Source organism: Pseudorca crassidens, chromosome 17 (assembly GCF_039906515.1).
Source record: "Pseudorca crassidens isolate mPseCra1 chromosome 17, mPseCra1.hap1, whole genome shotgun sequence".
Classification (NCBI taxonomy): domain Eukaryota; kingdom Metazoa; phylum Chordata; class Mammalia; order Artiodactyla; family Delphinidae; genus Pseudorca; species Pseudorca crassidens.
The window spans coordinates 36529582-36545273 of NC_090312.1; the positions used below are offsets into that span (position 1 = coordinate 36529582).

A 15692-nucleotide genomic window follows, 5' to 3' on the forward strand; every position below is an offset into this window, starting at 1 on the left:
GGAAGCCAGGATCAAGACAAGGAACTTGGCCTAAAAGGGCTGCCTGGATAGGATCCCTGTACCATAGTCTGAGGGGCAGAGCAGCAGCAGCTGATGGTGAGAGTGCTCAAGATCTAACCTGTGACTTGTCTCCAAAGAATCAGCGAGTGACTAAGAAAGCTGGCTGTAACAACTGTCATGGTCAGAGGAGAGCAGTGCCTAGTTTCCTTCAGGTTCCATCCTGTGAGACCTTTTCCGCCCTCCACCCAAGGCAACCGCGGTGGAGCGAGTGCAGCCAGTGGCTGAGGGAGGAGTGGGCCAGGTGAGGACATGGAGAATGAAGCTGCCCACAAGTCCCTCCAGTAGTGGACCACAAAGGAAAGGAGCTTTAACAGGAAGTGCAATTAGATCTTCATCCCCACTTATAAAACAATCTCAGCTCAGTGAAAAATGACAAGGGTGAGTCTGCAAAAGACAAAGGATTAGCTCACCAAGAGCTTGAGTGAAAGAGCCATCTGAAAGAAGTTATAAAATGTGTTTGATATATTAAGAAGGTGAAAGAAAGAATAGAAACAAAAATGAAAAAAATTAAAAAGACACTGAAAAAAATGAATTGAACAGGTAGTTGAGTAATCTGGCCAGTAATCTAATTTAGAACTAAAACCCAGCTCAACAAACTAAGAAAACATGTTCCTATTTCCTACTTGATTTTTTTGTTTCATTTTTTTTTCTTTCTTTCAAGGAACTTTAAAGCAAAACACTAACAATGAGGAATTTTACTTTTCCCAGGAAATAAAATCTTTTCTGCCTAATGACACAAAACAGCAACTATTTTTTCCTGAGAATAAAGTCTTGTCTTTTATTAAGAAAAAAACATTTATTATATATTGTATCTTATTTTTTAAATCTTGATTGTATCATTTAGCAAAACTTGAGAGTGGCCTCTCATCAAAGAAATAGACTCAACATTGTGGAACTTCAGGTAATTTGGAGTTAAAGGCCTTTTTTGGTTGCATATTCTTAACTAGAGTAGCAAACGTGAAATAGTCTTCTTAAAATTTTAGACTTACAAAAAAGTTGCAAAAATAGTACAAAGAATTTTTATGTACCTTTCACCTAGATTTTCCAAATGTCAATATATTACCACATTTTTCTCCTTAAATATTTTTTTCTGAATCATTTGAGAGTAAATTTGAGAGGTATGATGCCTCTTTACCTCTATATGGTTGAGTGTTTATTTCTTTAAAAAAAGATAGTCTCAGGAATTCCCCAGCAGCCCAGTGGTTAAGGACTCAGCGCTTTCACTGCCGGGTCCCTGGTCCGGGAACTAAGATACCGCAAGGTGCGCAGCACAGCCAAAAAAAAAAAAAAAAAAAGTCTCATATGAAACTATATAATTATCAAAACCAGAAAATTTACACTGATGTGATACTAATATCTAATCTGCAGACTTTATTCAAATCTACCAGTTATCCTACAAATGACCTTTGTGGCAGAAGAAAAAAACTTTTTGTCTGGGTCTCAGATCCAATCCAGGATCTTCAGTTGTATGTATTTAGTTGTTATGTCTCTTTAGTTTCCTTTAATCTGGAACAATTTCTTGGTTTTTGTCTTCATGGCATTTTGAAGAGTACAGACCAATTAATTTATAGAATGTTTCTTTTTTTATTGTTTATTTTTCCCTGATGTTTTCTCATTAGTTTCAGGTTGTGCCCTTTTTCAGGAGTCCCACTGAAGTGATGTGAGCACTGGGACACACTTTCAGGTACAGCCCTGCTCCGCCCAGGCCTCTGGTTGTCTTTATAGAGACAACTGCCTTCCAGCTCACACATGGACCCCAGATGTCTCAAGCTGCCTTTATTTGTTGGTCATATTCTTTACTTCAAAGGATAAAGTCAAAATCCGCACTGTCCAGTGCAGGAGTCACTCGCCACAGGTGACTGTGAAGAACTTGAAATGTGTCTGGTCCAGACTGAGCTGTGCCGGATTTCTGAGGCTTAGTAAGAAAAAAGAATGTAAAATATCTCATTGATAACGTTTTTATCAATCAAGATGTTTTTATCTTGATTATAGGTAGAAATGATAATGTTTGGTGCATATAGAATTAAAAGGCATATATTTTAAAAATTAATTTTCCCTTTTTGTTTTTGCGGTACGCGGGCCTCTCACTGTTGTGGCCTCTCCCGTTGCAGAGCACAGGCTCCGGACACGCAGGCTCAGCGGCCATGGCTCACGGGCCCAGCCGCTCCGCGGCATGTGGCATCTTCGCGGACCGGGGCACGAACCCGTGTCTCCTGCATCGACAGGCGCACTCTCAACCACTGCGCCACCAGGGAAGTCCTAATTTTACTTTTTAATGTGACTACTAGAAAATTTAAAATTACATATGTGGCTTGCATTCTATTTCTATTAGACAGTGCTTGTCTCAGAAGTAAAAATCACAACTCTCAAATGTGTCATGAACGTGTCAAGGATTCTTTGAAACTCATTAATTAATGAGGGAACCAATATGTGAGAAGCCAAGATGTTAGGATTTAACAACGAAATTTAATAACAAAATGTTAGGACACAATGGCTGGGTTAGATATAAAACCAGTTAATCCTTAAGGGTTATTTGTTCCACTCAACAGAAATTATCTGCCTCTTTACTGGACAAAATTTATAATTCATTTATTTATTTATATTTGGCTGCGTTGGGTCTTCGTTGCTGCGCGCGGGCTTTCTCTAGTTGCGGCCAGCGGGGGCTACTCTTTGTTGCGGTGCACGGGCTTCTCATCGCGGTGGCTTCTCTTGCTGTGGAGCACGGGCTCTAGGCGCAGGCTTCAGTAGTAGTGGCACGCAGGCTCAGTAGTCGTGGCTCGCGGGCTCTAGAGCGGAGGCTCAGTAGTTGTGGCGCACGGGCTTAGTTGCTCCGCGGCATGTGGGATCTTCCCAGACCAGGGCTCGAACCCATGTCCCCTGCGTTGGTATGTGGGTTCTTAATCACTGCCCCAGCAACCACTGTACCACCAGGGAAGTCCCTGGACAAAATTTATAAATTAACAAGTAACATCACTAAGTGTGGGACTTTTAATCAATAGGAAACAATGAGATGTACTAAGTACATTCCACTGGACCAGTGCTTACAATAGAAATAAAATACAAACCACATACGTAATTTTAAATTTTTGAGTTGCCGTATTAAAAAAGCAGGTGAAATTAATTTTAGTAATAAATTTTATTTAACCCAATATATCTGAAATATTATCACTTCAACATGTAATCAACATGAAAATTATTAATAAGCTATGTTACAGTTTTTTTCCATGCTGAGTCTATGAAATCCAGTGTAGATTTTCCGCTTACAGCGTGTCTCAATTCAGAGGCAACCACTCAGAAGCCCAGTAGCCGCAATGGCTAGTGGCTATTGCATTGGGCAGGGTAATTCCAGACACTCTTGGGTGGTCTTTTCCTGCTATGATATGGAAAGGATGTGCCGTCCACCTTATCTGCCTTATTTCCAAATGTTGGTTGTTTTTTCTGACAGTACCCAGAGCTTCATATGAAATAGGTGGGCTCTAAGGATGTTTGGGATGCAAAAGTTCATGCAGTGAATCTGAGTGTGGGCTGTGGAGACAGTCTGGGATCGAATCCTTGCAAGGATTGAATGAGATGATACACATCACATCTAGCTCAATGTCTGGCACATAGGAGGTGCTCCATAAGTACCAGTGGCCCCTCTGGCAAGGGAGAGAGTCACTCAGATGAGTCATTCGTCTACACAGAATGGCAGTGACTCGCCCCAGCCAGGGCTAAAGTACTGCTGGCTGAGAAACCCTTTTCAGAAACTTCCCCTGTTTTTAGTACTCACTCTTCCAGAATTCTCTGCAGCCTCCAATGGGGCTCGAACACTTAGCTCCCTCCTTCTCCTTCTCCTCAGAAAGGCTGAGAAAGGGAAAATCAGCTCCTAAACTCCCTCACGCAGATCAAGTCCCCTAAGACCCTAGCAGCAGGCAGAAGGCACAACCGTGCCATCCACTCCACAGGCGGTGTGGAAGTGAAGCCCAGCCCGGACCCAGCCCACAGAGCCGACTCTTCTCCCCGGTCTGAGAACTGTCCATTTGATAAAAGAGAAAGTGAGGTCAGGGGAGTCTGATAAGAGAGGGCCACACCCTTTAGTGAAAATGCAGGTGCATGAAAAGCTTTCATAATACGTAAAGGCAGGCCTGATATTCAGCCATTAATGCCATTCCGGCTGTTGACAGCCGCTGCCTGTTCTGATGCGCTGGTGCCCAGTTCTCTCCAGTTAAGATGTTGTTATTCAAATAGTACCTCTGGATGGAGGTGTCCTTTACGGAGCCTCTCAAGATGCCTCATTATGCCAAGATGGACCTACGGTCCTTCACACGTGCTACTACCTTGCCCTTTCCATCTCTCTTCCTACCTCTTCTCCACGAGATTCAACATCAACAAACAAGCCAGCTACTCCTCCGTAGCTTGCCTGGCCCTTGGAAGAGAGAGTTCCCGATAGTACGCGCTCTGTTGATTGGACCAGAGATGGTCAGCTGAGCCCCAAACAGCTGACCATTGGCTGGCTAGTGAGTTGGGTGTCCTGGATTGGAGAATTGAGCTGGATCCATCAGCTTCTATACACTGTGGCCAGGTAGTGATAAATACACAAAAACAAAGCAAATCAAAAATGGTGCTAGGGCTTCCCTGGTGGCGCAGTGGTTGAGAGTCCGCCTGCCGATGCAGCGGACACGGGTTCGTGCCCCGGTCCGGGAAGAGCCCACATGCCGCGGAGCGGCTGGGCCCGTGAGCCATGGCCGCTGAGCCTGCGCGTCCGGAGCCTGTGCTCTGCAACGGGAGAGGCCACAACAGTGAGAGGCCCGCGTACCGCGAAAAAAAAAAAAAAAAAAATGGTAGTAGAAGTTTATTTGGATTCTGGGCTTGGAGCCTATGACAGCCATTTGGGGATCACTTATAAACTGATGAGCCAGCAGAGAAGCTGATCTACAGAGGAGAAGGAAGAGACACACAGAGGGAGTCAGAAATGAGAAGGAGGCAGGGAGGGAGGGAGGGAAGGAGTGAGAGAGAGAGGGGGAATGAAAGAGAGAGAGAGAGAGAGGAAGGGAGGGGCAGGGAGCCTCTGTGTCTCCTCTACACTTTCCACTGTCCTGTTCCAGATTAACGACCCTGGGCTACATAACTCATTTCCTGGCTTAGGTTCCAGGAGATCTCTCAATTCCTAATTTGAAGAGATTTCTATTCCTTGAAGACAAATGCACCTTGGCTACAATATTATTCTTTGAGACTCGGATTGAATGCCTCCTTGTGCAAGGACTCCCCTGTCTCAACAGTCACTGCCCTTGGCTGTCTCCTCTCTTGACTCTAGGCATCTCCAGGTCAGGGGCTTGTTCTACATTTCTTTGATATTCTCAGCACCCAGCACAGAGCTCGCTAAGTATCTGTTGCCCTATGTATGATTGTTGATTGAGAGAATTAAATATACCTTAGTGTTTTCAGCCTCCGGAATAAAATTCCTTACCTTCGCATGGCTTTTATAGTTTATAAAACATATTCATCCCCAGGCTTCTAGCTTAGAGATGAGCTGGTCAGTGTAACTATATGTTTGTGTTCTTCTAGAATGATACCTACTTAGAACCGACTGCTGGGGAGGGCTTCTGGGGCTGCCTCTCACTTGACAGAAGTGGGCAATAGAGAAGTTCAGTGACCTGCCTGACGTCATGCAGTTGGTGACATGACTGAGACCGTAAGTCGGGTCTCCTGACCCCGAATCGGGGTATTTCCTGTGCTCGTAATCTGAATCCTTGTATTTATCTCCACCTTAATGAAATAGGTTGTGATGACCCCCCCAAATGCTAAGTCGATCCTTGAAGAAGGCTTTTTAAGGGCCACCTCTGAAAACCCTCACCTTGCTCCAAGGACTGACTGCTCAGCGAATCTAGGGCAAGGTTTTAAAGAACATCGGCTCCCTAGGAACTAGGGCGGCACTGCCGCTCAAAGCAGCACTTGTCTCCCTGGTTGATCTCCCGGACTGTAACCCCACACAAAACCATAATAGTCAGGCCTCTGAGCTCCACGCTGTCCCCATTCCCCAGAATTCGTCCTCAACTCATCCATCGTATTGCCAAAGCATTCCCAGTGATTCCCACCCGACTCACCATTTCTTGGTACCACCAGGAATGCTAAAGGAAACACTCAAGCCCCAGAAGCAAGCGTCGTATTTCCCTGCTTCTGTTAGCCGCTCCTTCCCACCCCCCCAGCATTAACATGTGGGATGTCTAGTCCTCAAACTGTTACCCTTTAATCAATACGCTCCTGATAAGAGAACAATTCTCTACAGAATTTTAAGTGGAGTCTACAAATTCTAAGTGCTCACATTAGTGGATTTTTTCCTACATATAGGATATTACACTACTAGGAATATACATATTAAACCAGTAGTCTGGGTATATTCCAATTACTAATGTGATTAAAACCATTTTATCATTTTGGAAATGCTGCCAAGTTTGTCTAAGAAAATGGCTTATCCTCGGGGCTTCCCTGGTGGTCCAGTGGCTAAGACTCCACGCTCCCAATGCAGGGGGCGTGGGTTGATCCCTGGTCAGGGAACTAGATCCCACATGCCATAATGAAAGATCCCGCACGCGGCAATGAAGATCCCGCACGGTGCAACTAAGAGCCGGCACAGCCAATAAATAAATAAATAAATGGCCCCCCCTCCCCCGCAAGAAAAAGGCTAATTCTCTTATTCTGCACTCAGTCCTCCATGGCAGGCCAGTATGTGTGATTTTTGACAAATGCAAAATGTCCTTTGAAGCTCTCTACAACGGGGGAAAAAAGTCCCCAAATTATGAGAAATACTTTTTTATGCTCCACAAAGGCAACTACCTTTATTTTTGTATTTATGTGAAATTCATGTAACACAATGTTAATCATTTTATAGTGAACAATTCAGTGGCATTTAGTACATTCACAATGTTGTGCAAATACCACCTCTGTTTAGTTCTAAACAATTTTCATCACCCCCAAAAGGTAATAGCATGTCCATTAAGCAGCTGCTCCCTGTTTCCTTCTCCCTCTAGCCCCTGGCAACCACCAATCTGCTTTTTTGTCTCTGTGGATTTACCTGACCTGGACATTTCATATTCATGTAATCATAGCATATGTGGCTTTTTCTGTCTAGCTTCTTTCACTTAGCATGATGTTTTCAAGGTTCATCCACATTGCAGCAGATATCAGTACTTCACTTTTTATAGCTGGATAAGTTTCCATTGTATTCATGTACGGAGCCTGTCTGAACTCGAGGGGACAAGACACAGACCTCAGCTATCTATGGGAGGAGTGTCAAAGAATTTGTGGCCATCTTTAAAGCACCACAATAAGTAAAATGAAATCCTTTTTTTCTCTTGCACTTTTGGGGGGGGGGGCTGGAGGGCGTTGCTGAGCGTAGCTAGTTGAATTTGCACAGTCTTAGTGTGACTAAGTGGGCCTCCACTGTACTTCGAATCATGGCTTCTCCGCACTGAGGGCCTCCTATAGGCCAGGCACCTGCTTTATTTCTCATAATCACAATGCCTTCAAGTGTAGATGCTGTGCTATTTCACAGGAGAGACCCTGACAGGTTAAGGAACTGTCCGACGGCCAGATAGTATCAACCGCCAAGCCCCTGACCGCCACCTTGCCATGCTGCGTCTAGAGCTCATTCCCCTCTTGGCTTCTGCCTTTGCCCATTCAGGCTACTATAAGAAAATACCAGAGGCCGGGTAGTTATAAACAACAGGAATTTATTTCTCACGGTTCTGGAGGCTGAAAGACTGACAGCAGGTGCAGACATGGCCTGGTGAGGGCCCTCTTCTGGGCGGTAGACTCCTCCCTGCATCCTCACGTGGTGGGAGGGTCCAGGGAGCCCTCTGGGGTCTTTTATGCAGTCCCTTTCACCAGGGTTCCACCCTTATACCCTAAGCACCTCTCAAAGGCCCACCTCCTGATACCATTATACTGAGGGTTAGGAATTTAGGGGCACACAAACATTCAGTCCATAGCAACTGCTCTTTCTGGTCGCCTGACCTTGAATCCTACCCTGTCTAGGTCACAAATCTCACCCTGTCCCTTTCCCGTATCCTCCTTCAGCACATCAAGCAACAGTCACACCTCTCAGCCTGACCTCACCTTCTTTTCCTTCTCACCTCGAGCTGTGCCATCCAGCCCTACTTAATTGCTTCTGGTTGACAGACTATTCCAGCTCCCATTACAGCTCTGTGCCTTTGCACATGCTGTTCCCTTGACTGGAACGCCCTCGTTGTTTTTCTCCTTGGCAAACACCTACTTATCCCCCAAGTCTCAGCTCCTCTGTGAAGGCTCCCTGGTGCCCCCATGTAGAATCAAGAACTCGTTCCCGTGGGTCCCCGTGGGTCCCCGTGGTGCCTGCGGGGCCTCTCCTGTAGCCTTTGCCTTCCCATCTAGGCATCTCCAGGACTCAGCATCGCGCCTGGCCCTGGGCCTGCAACACCTGCTCCTGAAGCGGCTGCCCCCTTGCCCAGCCCCTCGGGCCAGCCCCCTGGACGGTGCTCCAGATCTGCTGCAGGTCATGGGGCCCCGGGCCAGATGAGGCAATTCTGAAAGGCACACAGTGTCTGGGGCAGTTGTGCAAGGATTTGGTGGAGGAGGGGTTAGAGTTCTCCAGTTCTCTTTTGCTGAGATGCCGGATGTACATAATCTTTTCCTTTTTCTGGTAAAAAAAAAAGGACAAAAGTCTCTCCAGAACTTCGGACATCCCTTGTTTGGTCCATTTCTTTTCCTTTACCTCTGTTTCTCCTGCAATTATTTTATCTTCTTCTCCTTTTCTGAGCCCTGGGTGGGGGAAGAGGCCCAGGTTGGAGAGAAGGACAGTGAGGGGAAGAAGCAGAGGGAGGAAAAAAATTGTACATTTTTTTATCCTGAGAGAATTTTTTTGTCTTCTGGGATTCCCCTCTACAAACAAGTGCACGGAAGCCAACATTTTTGTTTTACTCAAGGGCTTTCCCTTTTCTTGAGAATTTTCCTGGGGAGGGACAATAGTTAAATGCCAGAGTTTCAGGTGGCCTGGCGATTGAGTCAACACCAAGTTAAGAGAGTGGGAGCTGAGAAAAGGGTGTCTGAGAAACTTGCAGATAAAATTTGTTTCAGAAAAGCCATTCAGCTCTGGTCTCCTTCCTGGGGTCCCTGCCCCCTTTTAGGGGCATACTCAGCCCCTCTAATGCCAGAGTTGCTCCGATCTAGTTAAGGAACACAGTGTGACTGTAAGGAATCTTATTCCTAGAGCTTGTCTCAGGCAGGGTGAGAGGGTCAGAATTTATGAAAATCATTGCATTTCTGTGACATTCCTTCATTCGTGGATTCTTGTATTTATTCAGCAAATATCAATTGAGCACCTTACATACCCCAGGTAGTGTGCTGGGCCCTAAATTTTCACCAGTGAACAACAGAGACTTTATTTGCCCTGTAGCTTCCAGGAAGAATAGATATCACCATATATCACACATACTTCCTGCCTGATTTCTGCCTGTTCTCCTTGAATTGTAGAGCCAAAGAACTTAGAAATGCCTAGTTCAAGGCATGTGTGTTCCAGGTGAGAGAAGAAAGTGCCAGAGAGTTCGATGATCTGCTCAAAGCCACTCCAATTGGTAAGTGGGAGCTGGGACTCCTACACAGATCCTTTGAGAACTAGTTCTGTGCTCTGGCGATGACCCCAGAGACTGAGAAAACACAGGGTTTTTTTCCCTTAACCTTTGAGATACATGAACATTGTAGCAAGTCCACTTTCCTGATGTTGATTATCACCCTAACAGATGCTCTGCGGGCTTAGCATCTGTCAGGATGGTGCTTGCACACATCTTAGCAGGGCTGGTGCTTGAGCACACTAGGTGAACAGAAGTGGTCCGGACCCTGTAGAAGCTGATGAGACTAATGGCGGTGACACAGGGCACTATTGTCCAAAAGCCCTGGGCCTTCAGGGCCAGCGGTGCCTACCTGAGAGCGCTCTGGAGCCAGCTGGGCGCAGACAAGGCATGGAGCTCCAGGACTGAGCCGGGATGCCCCTGGGGCCGGGCCCAGGAGACAAGCAGAATGCAGAGTCTTCTATATGAAGAGGGCCAGGAGTCATTGCAAAGAAGAGAAAGCCAGGTCTGGTGTAAACCGCTCTGTTATAGGTTGAACTGTCTCCCTCAAAAACGTGTTGAAGGGCTTCCCTGGTGGCGCAGTGGTTGAGAGTCCGCCTGCCGATGCAGGGGACACGGGTTCGTGCCCTGGTATGGGAAGATCCCACGTGCCGTGGAGCGGCTGGGCCTATGAGCCATGGCCACTGAGCCTGCGCATCCAGAGCCTGTGCTCTGCAATGGGAGAGAAAGGTGTTGAAGTCCTAAGCTCCCGTACCTGTGAATGTGGCCTTATTTGGTAATAGAGTTTGTTTGTTTTCTGCTTCTTTTTTTCCTAGCTTTATTGAGATATAATTAACATATAACATTGTGTACATTTATTTATTTGATTTGATACACTTATATATTGCAAACTGTGGTAATAGGACCCTTTGGACCCTTATTTCTTAATTATTTGGAAACAGAATCATCAAATGGATAATCAAGATGAGGTCAGTAGAGTGGGTCCTAACCCAATGTGACTGGTGTCCTTATAAAAAGGGGAAATTTGGATGTGGGGACAGACCCACTCACAGGGAGAGTGCCGTGTGAAGATAAAGACAGATATTGGGATGATGTGTCTATAAGCCAAGCAACACCAAGGATTGCTAGCAAACCACCAGCAGCAAGGAAAGAGACCTGGAACAGAGCCTTCTTCAGAAACCTCAGAAGGAACCACCCTTCTGACACCTTGATCACGGACTACTAACCTCCAGAACTGAGACAATAGATAGATCTCTGTCATTTTTAAGCCACCCAGATTGTGGTATAGTTGACCCTTGAACAACACAGGTTTGAATGGTGTGGGTCCACTTACAGGTGGATTTTTTTCAGCAGTAAATACAGTATGACATGATCCCTAGTTGGGTGAGCCGTGGATACAGAATGGCAGGTACAGAAATCTGACTATGGGATTTTGGTCTTGGAACCAGTCTCCGTGGATACTGAGGGTCGACTGTACTGTGTTACATCAGCCCTTAGCAAAGTAGTACAGGCTCCAACTGGAGTGAGCAGATTAGAGTGGGAGCTGGACACTGCTTGAGAAATGCCCAGAGTCCTGGAGGAGCCATCAGGGATTCACACTAAAATAAAGAACATCACGGGGGAAGGGGGGAGGGATAAACTGGGAGACTGGGATTGACATATACACACTACTGTATATAAAATAGATAACTAATAAGGGCCTACTGTATAGCACAGGGAACTCTACTCAATACTCTGTAATGGCCTATATGGGAAAAGAATCTAAAAAAGAATGGATATATGTATATGTATAACTAATTCACTTTGCTGTACACCTGAAAATAATACAACATTGTAAATCAACTCTACTCCAATAAAAATTAAAAAAAAAAAAATAACAGGGCTTCCCTGGTGGCGCAGTGGTTGAGAGTCTGCCTGCTCATGCAGGGGACATGGGTTCGTGCCCCGGTCTGGGAGGATCCCACATGCCGCGGAGTGGCTCGGCCCGTGAGCCATGGCCACTGAGTCTGCGCGTCCAGAGCCTGGGCTCTGCAACGCAAGAGGCCACAACAGTGAGAGGCCCGCATACCACACAAAAAACAAACAAACAAACAAAATAACATCACTGGGTAAGCCCATGATTCTGGCCAAGGTCCCCTGCTGCTTCCAGACCTGGTCGGGGAGAGTCACAGACCCTTTGAAAACCTGGATCTCCTCACCATCTCTGCCCACAGGGGCCTTGAGCAACTCTGAAGATCAGAAATGCCTCCACTTTATTGGGGGCAAAATCAATTTCAATTGCTGTCAGCTTGTCTTCCAGCTGTCAGTTTGGGCCAGAGCTTCATATATTTCCTATCAATAATTCAATTATATCAGCAGTAGAGGCTCCAGGGCTTCCCCGGGGAGCCAGCGAACACCATTCATTATTAAGCTCCAGCCTGGATGCCTACCCCGTTACTCCTCCCTTCCTTTCTCAGCCCTTCATTTTCATCTCCTTTTTCTACTCTTTCTCTGAGTCTGTTCCCCATCATATGGTGTGGACACCTTTCAGATTTTGTACAGTTTTCCACACCCATATGCTGTCATCCTACACACGCAGAGATGCAAGAGTCTAAGAGGAAAGATGTAGTTAAGAATTCTTCCAATTCTTCATCATACTTAGAAAGGCTTTGTGTGTAGGAACATTCATAGGTTTTTGCTTGTTTGTTGCTCTTTTTTCCCCCAAGATCCTTGTGAATTGTTCAAACAGGGCATCTTGGCCGGGCAGCTGGGGAGAAGGACCACAGGCTTCCTTCTGTTGGCTCCTTTGTACACCCTGATTGCCCGGGAGCCCCTGGTTGTGTGAGTGGTGGAGAAGAGGAGTGAGTGGGTTGCGTAGACTGTGTAGCGGCCACTGGAGAGGTGCAGGGCCAGGAGAAAGGGATCAACCGTGGGCTGGCTGTTTCCCACCTGGCTCCTTGAGCAGGACACAGCCTTTGTTAGGGGCCGAGGACCAGCACTGAAGGAACTGGCTTCACCAGAGACCTCGTGAGACTCCGGGCTCGTCTCACACCAGGGATCAGCGGCCAAGACTGCACCTGGGGCAGCATCCGTGACAAGGCCAGTCAGCAGTGGCAATGGTGAGACAGCTTTCAGTGGCATCTCAGGCAGTGAACAGTAATGAGTGGGATTTGGAGCATAAGAGGAGTAACATTGGACAGTCCATGGTGACTGCCAGCAACAGACAGTCTGGTTTGAGGGCACATAGGGGTTCCTACAAGTAACTGGGAGAATTGAACAGAGTGAGGGCGGGGACAAGGCCTATGGGCTTGCAGCCAAGCAGCTGGGGGCTCAGGACCACTGTATTTTGGAGATTGACGTTAATCTGATCTCTTTGGAACTCATAGTCTGTGGAAGTCTGCAACATACGACTTATATCCTAAATACAGGGTGATTAAAGAAACAATCATTGGTCACTTTCACTTTCAAATATTTATTCTTCAGTGTTCTGGTGATCTATAGCTAGGAAACAAAACGATATATGAAATCTTCAGATTAATGACTGGCCACAGTATTACAAAAAAAATAAAGAATTTAATGTACAGTATCCCTTCCATACAAAGGTCTCGTCTGATTTACCTGCCTCCTTTGTGTACAAACATTTAACTATCTCCCATTGACAGTATTTATTGAAAGTGACTGTATTGCACTAAAGTCTATTGGTATTATCTATTGTAATAAATAAAGCCACTCATTTGAAAAACTCAGTTCCAAACACTACAGTTTATTACACAGAAAGTAATGACTCTCAATATGAAAATGAGGGCATTGAAGCAATCTACCGTGACAATATTTCATTTATGGACAAAAGTACCTTTAAAGGAGATCTCTGGAAAATTTCTAGCAGAAAGGTTTAAAATAGGACTGCATTTTGCAATACAGTTCTATGCAGCTAGAAATCATTACAAGGGGAAGCGATAAACAAATGAAATAAAATGTCCAAACTACTTATAGTTAAGAACAATTTAACTTGTTCTAGTTGCTAAGGGGGCTTATTTAAAATGTAAATAAAATAAGTAAAAAGCAATGGACCTTCTAAGACTAAAGAAATTACAAAGGATGTTAATTTTTCAAGTTATCATGTTAAGAAAACATGATGGAATCAGACAGATAATTGAAAAATTACTTACTAATTGTCAAGATGTCTTCCTCCCCAAATGGTCTAAGAGGACATTAATCGGTAAGCATTTTGTTTTAGATAAATATTTTTACAAAATGTGCTTTCAAAGTCCCCACTGGAGTCCCATCAGCTGAATCATGTTCCTTTAGAGTTAGACTATCAGAGCTGAGTTCCAGGGTCTTAGGAAATGTTTATGGGTCACGAAGGAACAGCCGTTTACTTCCCAGGCATTAGTGTTCACATCCAGTCACTTGATCTCCATAGCTGGGCTACTCTGTACTCTCCTGTGTGGGACACGTCACCAAGGAGTCTGGTCTGGTCAACTTTAGCCTTCAGCCAGTTTTACCGCAAAATACACTCTCAAATTCCTTTTTAAGAGAATCTCCATGTCTTTCCTGAATATATTTCAGGAACGCTGTGGTCCACTGCAGAGTCGTTGCCTTATCGGTCTCGGCGTTGCAGAACGGGACTAAAAGATTCAACTCATCACAACAAATGCGGATTCTGCGCCTTCTATCTCTTTCCATGCGGTTGTGCCTCTCCCTGCGCTGGGACCTGCCCCGCTGGGGCCCGCTCTGGGTCTGCTCCCCGAGGGTGGCCTGGGACGACTCCACCGACTTGCCAAGCACCCTGCGCTGCTGTGGAGCCTTCACCCACATTCTGGAGCTCTCCAAGGGCTCTTCGTTCTATGTTTGTGTCCAACTGACGTACCCTACTCCGACTCCTCTTATTTATTGCTTGTTTACATAGCGCTTCTCCTACTTTAATCCAAACCTGCTCAGGCAAAACTTGGATGCTTGGTAGCTTCAAGTACAGAACATAAGTTACTAGAACTAGAACTCTGTGTTTGTGAAAGATTAGAATTTCCACTAGTAGAGCAACTATTTGCAGTAAACAGAGGGTATGTAAATTGCAGAGCAGTAGTTGCAGCAGCAGTTTTATTTTTCACTAATGTTGTACATTTGTTTTGTTGCTGATGAAGAGGAACATTCATTAATTCGGATGGATGGCGAATAAGAGTTACCAAATTGTTGAGCGCCATGCCGGGCTCGGGGGCATCCGCGCCGCGCGGGGCTGGCGGGGGCTCGGCTGGGATGCTGTTGAAGCGGTCCTCCAGGCGGACGCGCACGGCCGAGTTGGCCCGCGCCTCGGGCGCGCCCTCCACTTTCTCCTTGCCGGCGCCGTCGGGCGCCTTGGGCCGGCGTGCGCCGGCGCCCGGGCCATCGGCGCCCGGCGTCTTCTCGGCGGCGGGGGGCGCGCCCGCCTCGCTCAGCAGCATGATGCGCAGCTCCTGGAAGTCGATGTGGCCCAGGCACTGGCTGGCGCCCGCGAAGCCGCCATCGGCCAGCGCAGGCGGGCACAGCACCGGGTACACGGGCGGCGCGCCTCCCGCCGCCGCGCGCCCAGACGCCGCGAAGACCCCCGCCTTCCGCGCCAAGAGGGCCGAGTTGAGGCGCGTCTCGAGCTCGCCGTCGGCCGCCGCCGCCTCCATGTGCGAGTAGAGGATGTGCTGCAGCTGCGTGTACTCGATCTCGGTCATCTCCACAAGGCTCAGGTCGGTGGTCGTGAAACTCAGCCCCGCCTCGCCCAGCGCCGCGTCCGCGCTCTCGGGGCCCGCCGGCCCGCCCGCCTGCGGCGGCTCCGGCTGTCCGGGGCCCGACATGCCGGCGCCAACGGCGTGGGGCGCGCGTACGGGCCGGCGGGGCTAGGCCGGGCGGGCTCTACCATTTCTTTATCTCTAAATTAAGGTAATAATATTTACTGGTATCAGAAAGTATAGGCTATTTTATGCTGCAGTAACAAAGACCCCCAAATCTCAGCTGCTTAATACCACTACAGTTTATTTCTCACTCACGCAAAAAGTCCAGCAATTCCATAGTAGAGCCGTGGGTCCAGTGATTCTCCAGGGCAGC

At 46.8% G+C, this 15692-nt stretch overlaps 1 pseudogene; it reads right to left on the reverse strand.

The window, feature by feature from the left end:
* Positions 1 to 13171: 13171 nt before the first annotated feature.
* On the reverse strand, positions 13172 to 15442 carry LOC137210023 (transcription factor-like 5 protein pseudogene; annotated as a pseudogene).
* Between the last annotated feature and the right edge of the window lie 250 nt (positions 15443 to 15692).